Consider the following 17,078-nt stretch of genomic DNA (forward strand, 5'->3'; position numbering starts at 1 on the left):
TGTTAATTCCCTACCACTTTGTTTGTAACTCTGTATTGTCTGTATTGTGCTTGTGATATGTTGTAAAATGTTGTATGTCTGTTAACGTTTCCCTCCTTTTATCCTTAAAATAAAAAAACAAAACAAAACAAAAAAAAAAACTAGCTATGGGAAAGCATTAAACTATCTCTGGAACTCTCACAGGTTAAAAAAAAAAAAAATTGTATTACGTACATAGACCAACTCCCCACAAGGAATATACACATTGTGGACTGCACCCATGTGCCAATAAGTAAATAAATAAATAAATAAATTAATAAATAAGTGAATAAATAAAATTGAGTCTAAGTAGTCAATATTACAAAAAAAAAAGCCCTAACTTTGGACCTTGAAATATCAGCTGTGTGGTGAATTCTTCTTTTGCCTGAACTTGCTGCTTGATGAAGACATTAACCAGTAGCATTGCAATGCTGGATGCCAAGAACAAAGGTGGAATGCATATATTTCACATAGTCTAGCAAGGAAGATTTCTCAACAAGACCAACCAAACAACTAAATAAGGTGGCATTGAAGGCATGGAATATAATACATCAACAAAGTCATTTTGAATCATCCTGAAATCAGGAGCTGAAATAAATAAGTGAAACATCATGTTCATTTTCTGATAGCACATGTATGTTTTATTTTTATTTTTTTGGTTTATTTATTTATTTTTTTTTCTGGTACCAGGAATTGAACTCTTGATCTTGTGCTTGCCAGGCAGGTGCTGTGCCACTGAGCTAAATCCCCAGCCCCTTGCATGTATTTTTTAAAGAAATGGAATAAAAAGAAAAAAAGAGAAAACCCAAGCACAGTATTCTTAGTTAGGTTTTTAATTTAAAGTTTATTTTATTTTTTATCCTGGGTAGACATGTTCATTTTTGAAAGCCGTGAGGTAAAAAGCAGGAAAAGATGTGTATTTTGTATTAAAAACATTAAATAATTTTTCTGCTTATAAAGGTAACTTGAGATCCTTGTAACAACAAGTTCAGTAGAGAAACATTTTCTTAACATAAATTCATACCTATTTATGGGGTCCAGCGTGAATATATCTGTCCAAGTCAAAGTAATTAAGATTACCACCTTCTTACGTGTTTATCACTGCTGTATTGGGAGCCTTTGAACTCTTTTCTAGGTCTTAATAAAATATGAGTTGTATTGAACTATAGTCATCTGATTGTGGTGTAGAACATAGAATTTATTCCTCCTGTGTAACTGTATTTTAGTATCCATCATTACCCAACCTTTCTCTATTTCTTCCTACTCTTCTCAATCTCCAGTGACCATTATTCTCTGAACTTCTAGGAAATAAACTTTTTATTCAGCTTCCATATGAGTAAGAATATGTGGCATTTATCTTTATGTGCTTGGTTTATTTCACAGAACATAATGATCTCCATTTCTATCCATGTTGATGGAAATAACAGGATTTCATTCCTTTTATGGCTGGATAGTATTGTGTTGTGTATATGTGCAATGTTTTCTTTATTTATCTACTGATAAGCAGACACCTAGTTAACTATTTGTCTTGGATCTTGTGAATACTTTTACAATAAACATGAGGGTGTAGGTAGTTCTTTGGTGTATTCATGTTTCCTTTAGATATATACCCAGGAGTAGGATATTTAGGACATACGTTAGTTCTATTTTATATATATGTTTTAGAATTTCCCTACTGTTTTCCATAATGGCTGTACTAATTACATTCTCAGTAACATTGCTTATGTTCCCCTTTCTCTGAATAGTAATCAGTGCTTGTTTATTTTTTGTTGTTTGGTTATTACACATTTCAGTGACAGTAAGATATTTCATGGGGTTTTGAGTTGTATTCATTGATGATTAGTAATATTGAGAATTTTTTTATATACTTGTTGGTTGTATATCTTCTTTTGAGAAATAACTAATCAGATAAATTCCTATTTTTCAATTGGACTAAGTTTTACTTATTTATTTTTTTTGCATGCTAATATTTTAATAGAACATAAAACAAACTATGTGAGGGTCCTGGATGACAGTTGGATTTTTTTTTATTGAGCATGGACTAGCTTTTATTCTTGAATTTTTTGAGTTCCTTGTCTATTCTGGATGTTAATCCCTTGTTATGTGATTAGTCTCTTAATATTCTTTCATTTCACAGGCTGTCTTTCATTATGGTGATTGTTTCCTTTCCCATGCAGAAGTGTGTTTGAAATATCCTATTTCTCTACTTTTGCTTTTGTTGTCTGTATTTTCGGGTCTTATCTGAGAAGCCATAGCCTAAACTGATACATTAAAGTGTTTTTCTTATATTTTCTTCTAGTTTCATAGTTTTGCCCTACATTTAGTTCTTTGATCCATTTTGAGATGATTTTTGTGTATGGAGAGAGAAAGAGACAGAGACAGACAGAAACAGAGACAGAGATAGAGAGATAGAGACAGAAAGACAGAGGTAGAGAAACAGAGAAAGAGAGACAGAGAGACAGAGAGACAGAGAGACAGAGAAAGATCTAGTTTCATTCTAGTTTCCCACTTGCCAGAGCAAATACCCAACAACCATAACTCAAAAGAGAAGTTTAATTTCGCTCAGAGTTTCAAAGAATGCAGTCCATGCTAGGCTAGTTTGAAGCATGAGCTGTGGCAAGTATATTGATATAGATTTAAATAATGTAATTTTTTTCCCATTTAAAATTTTTCATTGGTACATTTTTGCAGTATATAATGATTATACTCTTTGTGGGGAGTTGGTACAGGTACATAACACATCTTAATTCTTTTTTTTTTAAATGTCTATCTCCCTGTTACTTATTATCTATCTTTTACTTTGTTTTTTATTTATAGTTTGTGTTTATCATACAAGGGAAACCACGAGATATTTAAGCTTGAGTCTCTAAATTGTTTCACTTAACAGTGTGGTTTCAAAGTGTATCCTTGTTGCTACAAATTAATCAAGTTTATCCTTCCTTATGGCAGAGTAGTACTCCATTCTGTATAAGTAGCACATTTTCTTTATCCACTCATCTGTTGGATGCTTCCAAGATTTAGCCGTTATGAATTGTGCTGCTGTAAACATAGTTATATACATATGTAATATGGTATCGCCAGCTCTGTCAAGAAAAGGCCACTCTTAAAGCCCTAAAGAATGCAAAGATCATGGTGGCTGTCATGTTTTCATTTCAATCATGACTTGGGGCCCTAAAATATTGGATAGAGCCTGGCAGTTTATTGTAGATTCCTGCAAACCCAACCAACTAATAGCCCTAGTTATTTTTTGCTGTGCTGGGTGTGTTATCCCAGGTGGAGCAGATTAGCACAAACTCAGGCACGTGGTGTCTAACCATAGATTTAATTACTCATTTATAAATTGGAAAGAATTTGAAATAAAGTACCCACTTTAAAAAGTAATTGTGACTATGAATTAATATGTGAAAAGTACTTAGTAACTATGGAACACTTAGTGTTTATAGGTATTTGTTGTTATTATTTATTTCAGGTGCAGTGGTCAACACACCGTTATATTGTCCTTCAGTAAAAAATAATAAAAATCTAATATGTGTATTATTATGTGTATATGTGGATATCTTACTATTTATTCTTGTGGAAGAGAGAAACAATATACAAGTAAATTGAAGGTATTTTTTATTTCTTTATGTTCTGTTCCTCCCATTAGAATAGGAGCTCCATGAGGGTATGGACTCAATTCCAGCATCTAAGTTTGTGGCCAGCACACAGCACTGCAGGAGCTTAGAGCATTTATATTAAATAAATGCACACACACACACACACACACACACACACACACACACACACACACACAGTTATTTATTCCTTTAAGGCTCCTTGCCCTTACCTGTAAAAGGAAGGTAGTAATACAATCATTTTTATAAGATGGTGTAAGGATTAAATAAATTGATCCTGCAAGTTTCTTGAAATGCACTTGCATCAGATTATTTTATGTTTTAGTTATTAAAATTGGTCTTCTACAGGGTATTTAAGAAATGTTCTTATTTTAAGAAAGTCCATACTTGATTAATAAGTAAGATCATCTGCACTCAATTCCAAGTCAATTTTTTTTGTTGTTGTTTTTTTTCTGGTACCAGGAATCGAATTCATGACCTCACACTTGCGAGGCAGGTGCTGTGCCGCTGAGCTAAATCCCCAGCCCCCACCAATTCTATTTTTTATGAGCTATTATTTTAGAAAGCTACTTAAATTTTCTCTGTTTTCGGTTTTTAATTGGACAATTTCCAATGATTAAAATGAGATTATGCATAGAAAACACTAAACCATTTTTGAAAATGGTAAGTGCTAAATACAGGACAGGGATGAGAAATATAATTATGAGTTTACTAATTAGCCATAATTGAAAATTTACATAATACTCTCACTTTTCCAAACCAATTACCCAACAAAATATGTGATTAGAATTCAAGCAGGAAAATCACTTCATTTTTTTCAGCAAGTTTTATGGGCCTATCTCTGGGTTACATAATGTTAAGCATTAAAAAATGATGGAGTCCCTGACTAAAAGGAGATTGTCATTTAATGTGGGGGATGAATCACCCACAAACGGGAGAATGTTTGTAAAAGTTTCAGTCCCTGGCTGTCATGTGACGGGGCCTGAACCACTGAGAACTGATAGTATTTTACTAGTAATAAAAATACATATAACAGACAGCAGAGTAACAGCAGAGTATAAGGCCACGTAAATTAAGGGGCTAATTAAGAGGTAGAGATGAGTTTAATATGAGAGCAATACGAGTGTAAATTACAGTTCATTCTTTTCATTCTCAGTAGTTATGTTCTATAAAATTGCCCCAGCACTGAATTAGGGGATACTGGAGCTGATTTCCTCAATAATTAAGCACCATTCCTAGGGGAAATATATTTTAAATTCCTGTGACCCTTTGGTTATGTGTTTGTTAATTGAGTAATATATAACTCTGTTGTATGTGTGTTTCTGTTTAAAGATACCTTATTTAGTATAAATTGTTGATTCATTAACATTAAGCTCATGGCCAATAGCACAGCAACACATATCTAAATGATACTTATTGAACACAAATATTTTCCTTGTGAAGCTCATCAGAAGCTTCCGGTGCTTGTAATTACAAGATAGCACTTGGGGGCCATTTTAAACAGCAGAATCATGAGCAGAAGTACAAGAAATACAAGACACATGGTTTTAAGTGAATGATGAAAAAACACCTGTTTACCTGATGAGCACTAAAGACAAGACAGTGTTGTCTTCTTCTGCTTCAACTATGTGTATTTCTATGAATGATCTCAAAAGCATAGTGAATATTGATTTAAAGGTTACAGATAAATTTTAACCTGTAGGTGAACTTGCACGTTTCAAATCCATGGGTAATGAAGATTGATTGTATTGTAAACCTCTGTGGCTTCCAAGAATAGGTGACCTTAAAGATTGGCCTTAAAGGATGAAGAAATAAAAATGGGAGTGATGTGTAGGAGAGATGTCATCCCCTTGAGGGTCTTTGTCTCATTCCATTCTTCCTATTCCAACCACAATTCCTTGGCTTACTCTACCGTGCCATGCTGTCTTCCAGCCTGAACTTACTTCTTATTAAAGAAATATTTTAAGAATCAGGTACAAGAATCACTTAATTTATAGAATAATTTATTGGTAAGCCTTTTGCTTATCTAAGGTAAGCTTGTTTTGTCTGTGAATGAAAATAGTCTGGAGATTTCATGCTTGGAGACACACATCTATGAAAAGATCAGGGTACAGTCTGCAAATAAATTTAGAATCAGAGTGGATTATTATTATTATTATTTTGCTCTCATAAATTTACATTAGGCAGAGATAGAAAATCTGGGGGGGGATGACCAAGGAGAGCCTTAATCTTCATCCCCCAAATTAGCTTATGTTGGTTTTGATTGCCTTTATGAAGTGGAAAGAAATGATTTCCCCTGAATCCATAATTCAAACATTACTTTTTAAAAGTGATAAAAATAGCCTGTAGGTATTAGTCAAAGATTTGTTTTTTCAAGATTTGGCTGAAAACCAAACTAAAACTTCCATGTGCTCCAATAAACCCAGTGTTTCTCATAGGTTGCTATTTCTGATCCCTGTTGCTATGGAAATGGACTTTACATCAGCAGAAAGGGGATGAGGTACTGAGTGATTTATACCCACCGTTTGATATTTTAAGTGATTCACCACTGCTCTTTTCCTTTTCTGTAGAAAGTGTATAAGGGTCTTTTTCTTGTAGAGCTTTTGGATCTTCAGAAAAAGAAGCTCAAGAAATACAGCTCTTAAGGGATAAAGCCAAAGCTAGTGCCTCCCTGATAAGACATGAAGGGTAGAAGCTGTAGTGCTCAGAAGAGAGCAAGCCTAAAAGTCACTGTCTTTGACTTCTCTATTTTAAAGATTTAACAGACATGAGAGGCTTAAGAAGAATGTACAACAGACCCTGCAACAGGAGGTGGGAGGCAGAAAGGGATTTTAAAATTATTATTAAAATTAAACAGTTCACAAATGACTTTTATTTTGCCCTGTGTAGGAAAATCCCATCTCTGAAAAATCCAAGGACCCTGGATGATCACTCTATTAGTCACTTTTCTGTAATTGAGACAAAATATCTGACACTGGAAACTTAAAGGCAGAAAGGTTTATTTTGGTTCATGGTGTAGTTCATAGCCAGGTGGCTCCAAAGCAGAAGTGGCATGCTGGAAAGATATGGCAGAAGAAAGTTGCTCAACCTACAGCAACCAGGAAGCAGAAGAAAGGAAGAGCAAGGAGCCAGAGATAAGAATATGCCCTTCCATATCATGCCCCGGGTGACCTACCCTTCCTGGCAGGTGCCACCTCCAAACAGTATGTGAACTACTCAACTGGTCAATGAATGAATCCACTGATGAGAGTAGTACCCCACAATCTAATCATCTTTCTAACATATGACACTTTGAGGGGACAATTTATATCTACATCATAGCATCTGCCCCCGGCTCCTAAGATTTAGGTCCAATGAATTTACCTATCTCTGGGAGTCACTGGTCTTAACAGTTCAAGCACTGCCAAAATGTCAAGTCCAAAGTCTCCTCTGAGGTTAAAGGCAAACTCTTAGCTCTGAGTTCCTATGGGAAAAAAGTTAAGCACTTTCAACATACAATGCTACAAGGTAAATATTCCCATTCTGAAATGAAGGAACAGAGGTATAGAAAGGAATCATCCAGACCAAAGGGAGACTGAAACACAGCAGTGCAAGCATTAAATTTTAATATCTTCCTTTTCTTTTTGGTACCAGAAATTGAACTCAAGACCTTGCGCCTGCCAGGCAGGTGCTTGTGCCGCTGAGTTATATCCCCAGCCCCTCAAGCATTAAATTTTGTAGCTTCATGTCCAGCACCCAGGGAAGGGTGTGGTGAAATGATCTTCAAAGGGCCATGGAAGCCCCAGCACTTTGGCCTTGCTGGGTGTAGCCCATCGTTATGGTTTATATCTAGACATCCCCCAAAGCCTCATGTACTTATAGGTGTAGCTTTTGGGAGGTGATTGGATTAGGGTACTGTTTAGTTTATAGCTAGATATGGTTTGAAGGAGGTATGTCATGGAGGGTGTGAAGAAGGTATGTCACTGAGGGTGTGGCCTGGAAAGGTAGATCCCTTTACCTCCTCCTTGTTCTGTCTCTCCTTGCTCCCTGCCTGCCATGCCACAAGCTGTTTCTCCTCTTCTATGTCCTTCTGCCATGCTGCCCTGTCTTGGAGTCAGCTGACTATGGACTGAAACCTCTATAAACTGTGAATCAAAGTAAACCTTTCCTTCTTTAAATTGTAAGTGTTAGGTATTGTTATGGTTTGTCTGTGTGTCCCCCCAAAGCCTCATGTGGCCATGGGGCAGGCTTTTAGAGTTGATTGAGGTGTGAGAGCTACACTCATCCTGGTGGATAGTTTGCATATGTAAGGGAGAGGAAAAGAGTGCTTGAGGCCATTCCTGGCTTTTGTTTTTTGTTGTTTTTGCTGTGTTCGGACACCATGAGCTGTAGCCCTCTGCCATGTGCACTCTGCCTTATAATCTGCCAAATACGGACTGAAACCTCCACAAACTGTAAGCAAAATAAACCTTTCCTTCCTTAAATTTGGGCGTCAGGTATTTTGTCCCAGCAATGACAGAAAAGTAACCGAGACAGGTATTGTGTCTCAGGGATAAGAAAGTAAGTAAGACAGATACCCATAGGATCTCCCTCTTGGGCAGGTTCCATTTGGTGCTGTAGTTTCCCTCAGCAAATGTTCCACATTCCTGGCATCTCTAATTCCCTCAGGTCTCCACTGTACCTTTGGTTTTACTCTTCAACAGCTTCAAATATCATCCTTTCAGGTGTTTCTGGTAATGGCTATGACTCTGTCACACATTTTCCTGACCTTCCAGGCCTTCGGAAATCTGGATCAAAGCACCTGCAAGCCCATAACTTTTATATTCACCATGTCTGAAAAACCAGCACCACATAGATGACACCAAATTCTGCCACCAGATTGAACAGTAGCCTGGCCCCCTTGGATCATGGCAGCAGCAGCTTCAGAGTATCTGGATGGCTGAATTAGGGAAAACACTTCTCTCTGTGGCCCTGAATGAATGGGATATACTAGGGCTCTTCTCAAAGTAAAGTTTTTCAAAAAAGCTTTCTTAGTTACTTTCTCATTGCTGAGACATAATACTTGACACACAAAACTCCAAAGAAGAAAGGTTTATATTGTGGCTCACAGTTTGTGGAGATTTCAGTCCATAGTCAGCTAGCTTGAAGGAAGGGTGGCAGGGGACTAATCCACTGATAAGTATCATGCACCCGTAATCTAATCACCTCCCTCCCCAAATCCCCACTCAGGAGTGCATGAGGCTTTGGGAGAACACCTAAATATGAATCATAACAGTTTACTCTTTTATACTCTGGTCTTGCAAAAGGTGGGATCTGGGAAATTCCTGAAATAAGTTTCAGTCATCTTTCTTATGGTCCTGATGCAAAGTACTTGGCTTCATTTTAATGATAATCTTTTTATCAACCATGATTTCTCTGTTCAGAGCTTTTCAGGTGCTTCCTTTCTGGTGAAATTGCAAACTTTTTATCTCTGCTTTTTGCCCTTGATTCTCACTGCCGATTTGGCTAACATAAGGTAGTGGTACCCATGCCACAGCCCAATCATTGGAGTGCTTTGAAATTTCCTCCACTAGGAACCTGAAAGACTAGGTAAAACTCAAAACATACAATAGGTGATAGGAAAGGTAAAGAAATTGCTCAAAGGAAGGAATGACTGGGATAAGGGAAAGAAGAAAAAACAAACAAGGAAGGCAAAATATAAATATATATATGAAAAGCTATGATAACTGTATTGCTGATATCTGATGGTGTATTGAAATGAACAGTTAATGATTACAGTTTGTTACATTCTGATGGATTTTGCATGCTTGTGTCTGGTGGTCTGAGCAACTGATTTGAAGGTAACAATATGCAACGGAATTACAATGGTGAATTCCTACCATCTTGTCTAGTGAAACTCTGTATTATCTCTAATGTTTTATGGAAGAATTATGTTCTTATTCTCTTTAATGATTTGAGCAGTCTTTCATTCTTACATCTGGTAATCTGAGCAATGTAATTGAGGATAGCTATATGTAATGTAAAAATCACTGTTGATTCGTATTATTTTGTCTTGAAACCCTGTATCACTTTGAAAGTTCTTGCTTTGATTTATGTTTATGATATTGGGATACTGCTACTGTTCTATTTTTTTTGTTTGTTTGTTTCTCATTTAATACTCTTTTTAAAATTAAAAAAAAGAAATCTCCTCCACTAGATTAATTAGTCTATCATCTTTAAATTCATCATTACACAAAGTTTTAGGATAAGGGCAAAATGCAGATAAACTTCTTGCCAAAGTGTAGCACATATGACCTCCCTAGTGCAGTTGACAGTGGAGCTCTTATTTCTGACTAAAACCCCCTGAACCTGATCATTACTATCTGCATTTCCTCAGCAGTCTAGTCTTCTGAGGCTGGACCAGAAGCTTGACTTTTTTAGAGCTGACCTTTGTTTAATGAATTATTCCCATTGGTGTGGAAGCAACAGCAGCAATGGCCACAGCAGCAATGCTCTGCCTAGGGCATTCTATGCCTTTTCTAGCTGCCATGTGCAAACCTTTTCAAATTCTTCCTGCAGGCCAGTTCCAAAGGTTTCTAAACACTATCATCAGGTTCTGTCACATCAAAGAGCCCATGCCTGGTACCAACTTTCTTCATTAGTCACTTTCCTCTCATCAGGATGAAACACCTGGCACTCACACTTTAAAGGAGTATAGGTTCCTTTTGGTTCACAGTTCAGTCCACAGTCAGTTGGCTCTAAGGCCCAAATGGTATGATGAAAGGAAATGGTGGAAGAAAACTGTTCAATGCTGACAGCCAGGAAGCAGAGGAGGAAGGAGGAAGAAGAGCCAGGGACGAGAATACACTTTTCCAGGTTATGTCCCTTCATCCAGGCTCCAACTCTGATAGTTCATGAACTACTGAACTCATCAATGGATGAGTCTACTGATGACTGTAGTGCCCCATAATACAATTGTCTTTCTAGCACAGGAGACTTGGGGGGAACATTCTAGATCTAAACTATCAACTTTACCCTGTAAAAAGGGTCAGTGTTTTGGCTCCAATCATCTTGCAGGAAGGAAATTGTTAGTTCTGATTGTCCATTGGCTTCTCATGCTCTGTGACCATTGGTGCTGTTGCTTCCACACCAATGGGAATAATTCATCAATCAGAGGTCAGCTCTTGAAAAGGTCATTACACAAATGGCTCCCTTAGGCTAAGTTCATCTGACTACTCTGGCTCTGGAAAGCAGGGATCATTTCCACCTAGAATGGACAGATTGGTGGTCTGAAAGTTTGTCTAAGAACTCAGGACTTTTTAGCTGCCCAAGTATTGTTCCTTTGCAAAGGTAGTTTATATTAAGCTTATAAATAGTGAATGGAGGCCCATATGAACCCACATAGTTGATTTCAATATTTTGTTTTCCAGTACTAGGGTTTTAACCCAGGGCCTCCACCATGAGCTACAACTCCAGGTTTTTTTTTTTATTTTTTATTGTGTGACAGTGTCTCCTTGAGTCACAAGTTGCCCAGGTTGGGCTTCAGCTTGCAGTCTTCCTGCGTCAGCCTTCCAAAGTGCTCATATTTTAAGTGCCCCTATGCTTAGCTGGCCTCAACTTTTAAAAATCCATTGTTTTTTAAACTGCAAAGAAGTATTTGACTGAATTTACTGTTAACTTATGCTCAGTTGTTAGGGGAATTTAGAAACATGGTCAATATTTTAGAGAAATTAAGCTCTTTTCACTGTCCTTCAATGTGGTGTTGGGGGTGTGAGCCAATCTTAGAACTCTAGAATGTTTATAAAAAGGAAGAATGATTCAGACTGGCTGTAGTCATTGTGCGAAGGTGAATAAATCCTTTCCTACTTTTGTTTTTCTAGTTCCTCTACTTTCCCTTTCCCCCTTTTGTGTAGTTCCCATGTCAAATGCTAATACATTGAAACAAAACTATTTTCAGCTATCAAGGCTCTAAAAACATACCGTATACATGTGGTTTTTAACTCCCCTCTCTAGCATGGCAGCTTTTTGACATTCATGAATCATTCATTTTTTTTTTAAAAGTCTGTATTCCAAAAGCACTGATTCATTGTTAGCACTGATTACGCTCTTAAATAACAGTCTGATGAAAATTTTGTAATTTTAGCGTGCTAGTATAAACATTCAGTGAAAGACAAAATGGAAAGCCCCAATTTAAAAAAGTGAGCTTCTCTTACTGTTATTCAAATGTTTGCTTTAAAAGCACTTAAGAAGTTCCTGCAGAATCTCTTACTCTCTCCTTTGAACAAGTATGGGCCAGCTCCTCCTACAGGGAAGGTTAATGTTAAATCAAATGGTGAAGAACAAGTCAGCACAAGCTGCATGCCCTAAAGTTTGTTTTGTGGCACAAGTGGGTGGACTCTACATCCATCTTCTACACAAAGAATTCTAAGTACTCCAAATATCTGAGCGTAAGAATCAAGGTAGTCACACAGCTCCTCATTCTGAGACATTTCCTTCTTGTCAACCCTCCCCATCCTCCTCCTGTCTCATGCAGTGTCTTGAATGTTTGCGAAGAATAGAGTGAGGTGTTTTCTCATCCTCTTTTCGGTCTATGTTCTCTTACAACTGCATCATATTTCAATTAATATTAAGAAAACAAATTACATTATAGTCTTGTAATAACATTCATTAGGAGGACACAGGGTGGGACAGTATAATACAGAAATTTTAAGAAATGTAGTGGTTTGTCCTATATTTGTGTTGTCATTTTAACATTATAAGCATGAAAGCATTTTTTTACAGTCCTTATTTACTGTATATATCTATTTGGCACCAGGAATCAAACTCAGGGCTCACGCTTGCCAGGCAGGTGCTGTGCTGTTGTGCTGTATCCCTGACCCTAAATTGTTCTTTATTTTGGTCCTTGTTTAACAGATGAATTGATGGAGCCTTACACTGGTAAAGTGATTTTTCCAAAAGCATAGAAACTAGTTACAAGAGAAACTGGCAAAGCAAATCCATAGTTTTTTGAGCCTCGTTCCATATAAATAAAGGGAAGGGGAAAACTGACAAATAAAGTGCTATGGTATTGGTGCCTTCCTTGGAACAAAACCAAAATTCCTTTGGGATGGATTCAAAAGTTGAACTGCTTTATTTCACTTTTTTTTTTTTTTTTTTTTTTTTCTGGTGTAATGGTGTTTGGTCTCCAAGGATCAGTTGAAATCAATGCTGTTAATTCTGAAACACGCACTTATGTTCTCTTATGTAACCATTTTTCCTGTCCAGACTTCTATTTTTTCTTTTCTTTTCCTCCCCGCCACCCCCCCCATGTCTATGAATCTGCTAGTAAGTGGATAAGCTCACCCTGATGCCTCCCAGAGACCTCAGACTCAATGTAAGTAGGCTGCTGAATGTCGTGGTTGAGGGACTTGTGGACTTACTAGCTGGATGACTGAGCGAATCATATCCTAGTTCCCTCCATGTCCTTTAGCTCATCAGTAAACTGGAGAATGTGTAGAACCTATGTCACAGACTTGCTATGAGACTTTGGGAAATTAATATGTAGATGTGGATCGCTTTGATACTGGACTGCTTCTAGAACATGGCCAGGAACAGAGTTGTTGATAAGTACTTGTTTATTTTATTATCACTCAAATGGTTTATTACTTTCTTTTCAAAGCTAGACTTTTCCATGTGTTCCTTTTGTGAACTACGCCAATGCGTAGTTGCTCAGGGATCTAAGCCAGAACTCTGGGGAATCAACTTTAACTCCTTCTCCTCCACCCCTACATACAGTTTATTATCAAACCTTGTTGATTTAGCTTTAAATAGTTTTTGACCCCATCTATGTCTGCACTGTGACCTATCTTAGTTGGAGGCACAATCTTTTTACCTTCACTACTTGCACAGCCTTTGTGATAGTGCGTTCATCCAATTTCCCCACTCCCAGTTGCGTTTACCCGCCTCAGTGCAGTCGAAGTTGTTTGAAAATATAAGTCTAATCAAGCAGTACTTCAGCGTCTATGCTTTCATATTGTTTCTCAAGGCAAACACCAAAGCTTTTGTTAAGGTCCCACTGACTACCTTACCAGAATCATCTCATGCCGTTCCTTCTTTGCTCTCTGAACTCTTGTCACAAAGACCTGCTTTAGCTTTTCTGTGGGTTTCACATTCCTGCTGCCTGTAGGGTCTTTTCAGCTTGCCACCATGCTCTCACTTCTCTCTAGGTTATTTTCTATTCATCCTTCAGTGCTCAATTGAAATGTCATTTTCTTGACTCCATGGGTAAGTTAGGTCTGTCAGCTATACATTCATATCACTATATGCTTTTTTCTTTTTTTAAACAGGATTCATTTCAAATTCAATCATATAATTAATGAGCACTTTTGTGTTCTAGAATATGAGCTCCCTAACGCTGTTTGGTAATTGCTGTCTACCTAATACTCAGAAGCGTGACTTACAAATATTTGGCATGCATCAAATAGTTATTGAATGACTTTCTCCAATCAGGAACTTAGTAATAGCTGAATAATATAGGAAATGCTATTAATATTTTTCAGATGCTGACACTTTTGCAAGCATTCATACAGCCATTTGAAAAAGAAACATGGGCCTATAATTATATAACTAGTTTCAGGATAATATATATGTTTCAGGAATAAACGTATTGATAAGTTTCATCTTGTTTCTGAAGAGTTACCAATATTACTCCTATTTCAACTGTGGTTGGCCTTTTGTGTCTGAGGGTTTAAATTTTCCTTTCGTTTGCATAGGACATAACTTGACATTTTCCCTGTTGGCCTGTTCTTGTCACCTCCTGAAGCTCAGCTGCCAAGGTAAGAATTTGCAGTATTCATTATCTTAATCTGCATGTGATGTAAGCACTGTTAGATGGAAAGCCTTGTGCTCAGTCCTCTGAGGGGTGGAGACAGGGACAAGGCAGGGAGCCATCACTGGAAATGGCTTCCAGACTAGGACAGGAGGTAAGAGAAGCATTTGAATATCTGAATGCAACGGATTTATGGTTGGGACAAGAAATGTCCCAACCCCACTGCTTTGGCCACTACCCAAATTGGAGAGCTTAGAAAAGTCACCCAGCTCAAGCCTTTTCACTTTTTAGCTATTGCTGCTCATTATAATCACCTGGGGAATTTAATACGTGGGTCCTGCCCCAATCAGTTAGATTATAGAGGTGGCAAGAGGGGCACGTTCTGTGCTATGTGTGGTGGCAGGCAGATGTCTTCCTGGGGAGGACTCCAAGTCAGCTAGTGAGGGGCAGGGACACAGTTAACAGCACAGTAGACACATGCTTTAGGTCTTCATTACCTTCCTATTCCTGCAAGAGCACACACCTCTGGTGGGAGAGGTAGTGGAAGCAGGGCTCTGGGGATGTGGAGAATGCAAAGGTACTACTGTAGGTGCCTACAGATTATGTCACACAAGAGCTTTCCTAATGATTGTGTACCACTAGTCTTCTTAGAAAACTGGGTTGATTCATCACTTTTTAATTATGAACCTAAACATGTTACAAAGTATGGTAAAAAATAGAATTAAGAAAATATGCCAAGAAAAAACTTGTGGTCCAATTAGAAATTTCTTGCTTTTGGGTAAAATTTTTTATAACTATTCTAAGAATATATGCATTAAAAGTAAGCGTGGGTTTAAAACATCTGTGAAGGCCAAGTATGGTGGTGCACGCCTGTAATCCCAGTACTGGAGAGGTTGAAGCAGGAGGATCACTGTGAATTTGAGGTTGGCCTGGGCTACCTAGAGAGATCTGTCTCATAAAAACAAAAACGAAACAGAACAAAGAAAATTATGAAGAGGATGTCATGTCAAAATAAATTTAATTATTACTCACCCATAAAATGTTAGAGATAAACCAGTTTCTAGAATTTTTCATTCATTTCAAAATTAAGGCCCAGAGTAGTTAGGTTACTTGCCTAAGGTCACACAGATAGCTACTTTGGGAAGGTTTGTTATGTACTAGCTAAGTTTCTAAAGGAAATGGAAATAGTGATACCAATTCAAAAGTAGCTATTTCAAGGTAATCCATAGGTTTTATCTTTGGACTACATATTATCATTGTCCTTGGATGGTACTCAAATTATTCTAATTTAGACCTTGTTCATGTGGAAGAGTAAAAGTTGCTAATGTTTTTAAACCAGCCAATACAAGTGTTTGATTATATATTAAGAATCGCAATTACCATGATCCTTGATGTTAATATAAAAGTGATGATTTTTAATGACATTTTTGTTTATCGTTTCCAATCTTCTCTCTCCTCTCTTTCTCTCTTCTTTATCCACCTAGACTTTATAATTCTGGAGAAGAAGTGCAAAATTAATCCCTGGCACAGCTGCATTTAAAGAACTATTACTGTAGGTGGTTTATGGAAAAGTTTACAGAGCTCTGGAACTTTGTAGTGTATTCACTGGAAATCATGAAAGGTTTTGTTCAAAAGGTACTGGGAAAAAAGTATCAATCACTTGCAGATAAAAAACATTTCCATCAAAACATGAGCAGACTTTTTTGGATCTGCTCAGAGTTAAATGTATGACCTAATATATGCTATCATTAAAAACTAAAAGAAATCATACCAAGATCCACAAGGATGAGTAGTAGATTCACACCACAATTGTTGCAGTGTGTTGACTGAAGTGTTTGTTGACTTCAAAGCCACGGTACTTCATCTAGGTGTTATACTAAGACATTAGCACTTGGTGTCTGTGTGTGGTCACATTTGTGCACAGCGTGATGAAGGAGGAGTCTTCAACTCTTGGCAGGTTCATCTTCCTATGAGATCATCATTTCTCCCTGCCTTCATTTAGGACACAGTGGCCTTTAGCAGGAACCGCTTCATGCTAACAACTACCAGGAAGGTTATGTCCCAGGTCCCAGGGCACTAGAATGGTAATTGGGATTAGATTTATTCTCAGTGGGAAGGCATTGACTTTTGTGCTTGTTTTGTCTCTCCAGACAGGAGTGCCCACTTTCCTCATTTCTCTTTCATCTTCTCTTACAATATATTTTTAGTAATTCTTTCTCTTGCCTTTTCTGTATATTTCCTAAACCAATGCATACTTTTAGATTTTTGGGTAGCTGGCACATATTCTGCAGGAGCTGACAATTTTTTCAGCCGTCTTGTAAAACATCCACACACCTACACACACCTTCTCTCTCTCTCTCCTTCTCTCATTCTCTCTCTCTCTCTCAATCCTATGCCCCAGGCTTTACTAGTACTCATGGAAGATGCTTTGGATTGAATTATCTCGCATTTTATAACTGTGTTGGCTGTATTTAATTAATCATTACTGTACAGAAGGCAATGCAACAGTGTGCATAAACTCTTTTTTATTACTTAAGCATATTCTACTTAGTTTTATCAGTTTAGCAGACAAACCTATAAATAGCATTTATTAGCACTCTAAGGAAAATAGCACATTTTTGAGCATTTTTTCTTACCTTGCTTAGTTTACTGAAATCTTGTAGAATTACTGATTTGACAAA

The sequence above is a fragment of the Chinchilla lanigera genome, unplaced genomic scaffold (genome assembly GCF_000276665.1).
Source record: "Chinchilla lanigera isolate Chin_1 unplaced genomic scaffold, ChiLan1.0 scaffold00004, whole genome shotgun sequence".
NCBI lineage: Eukaryota > Metazoa > Chordata > Mammalia > Rodentia > Chinchillidae > Chinchilla > Chinchilla lanigera.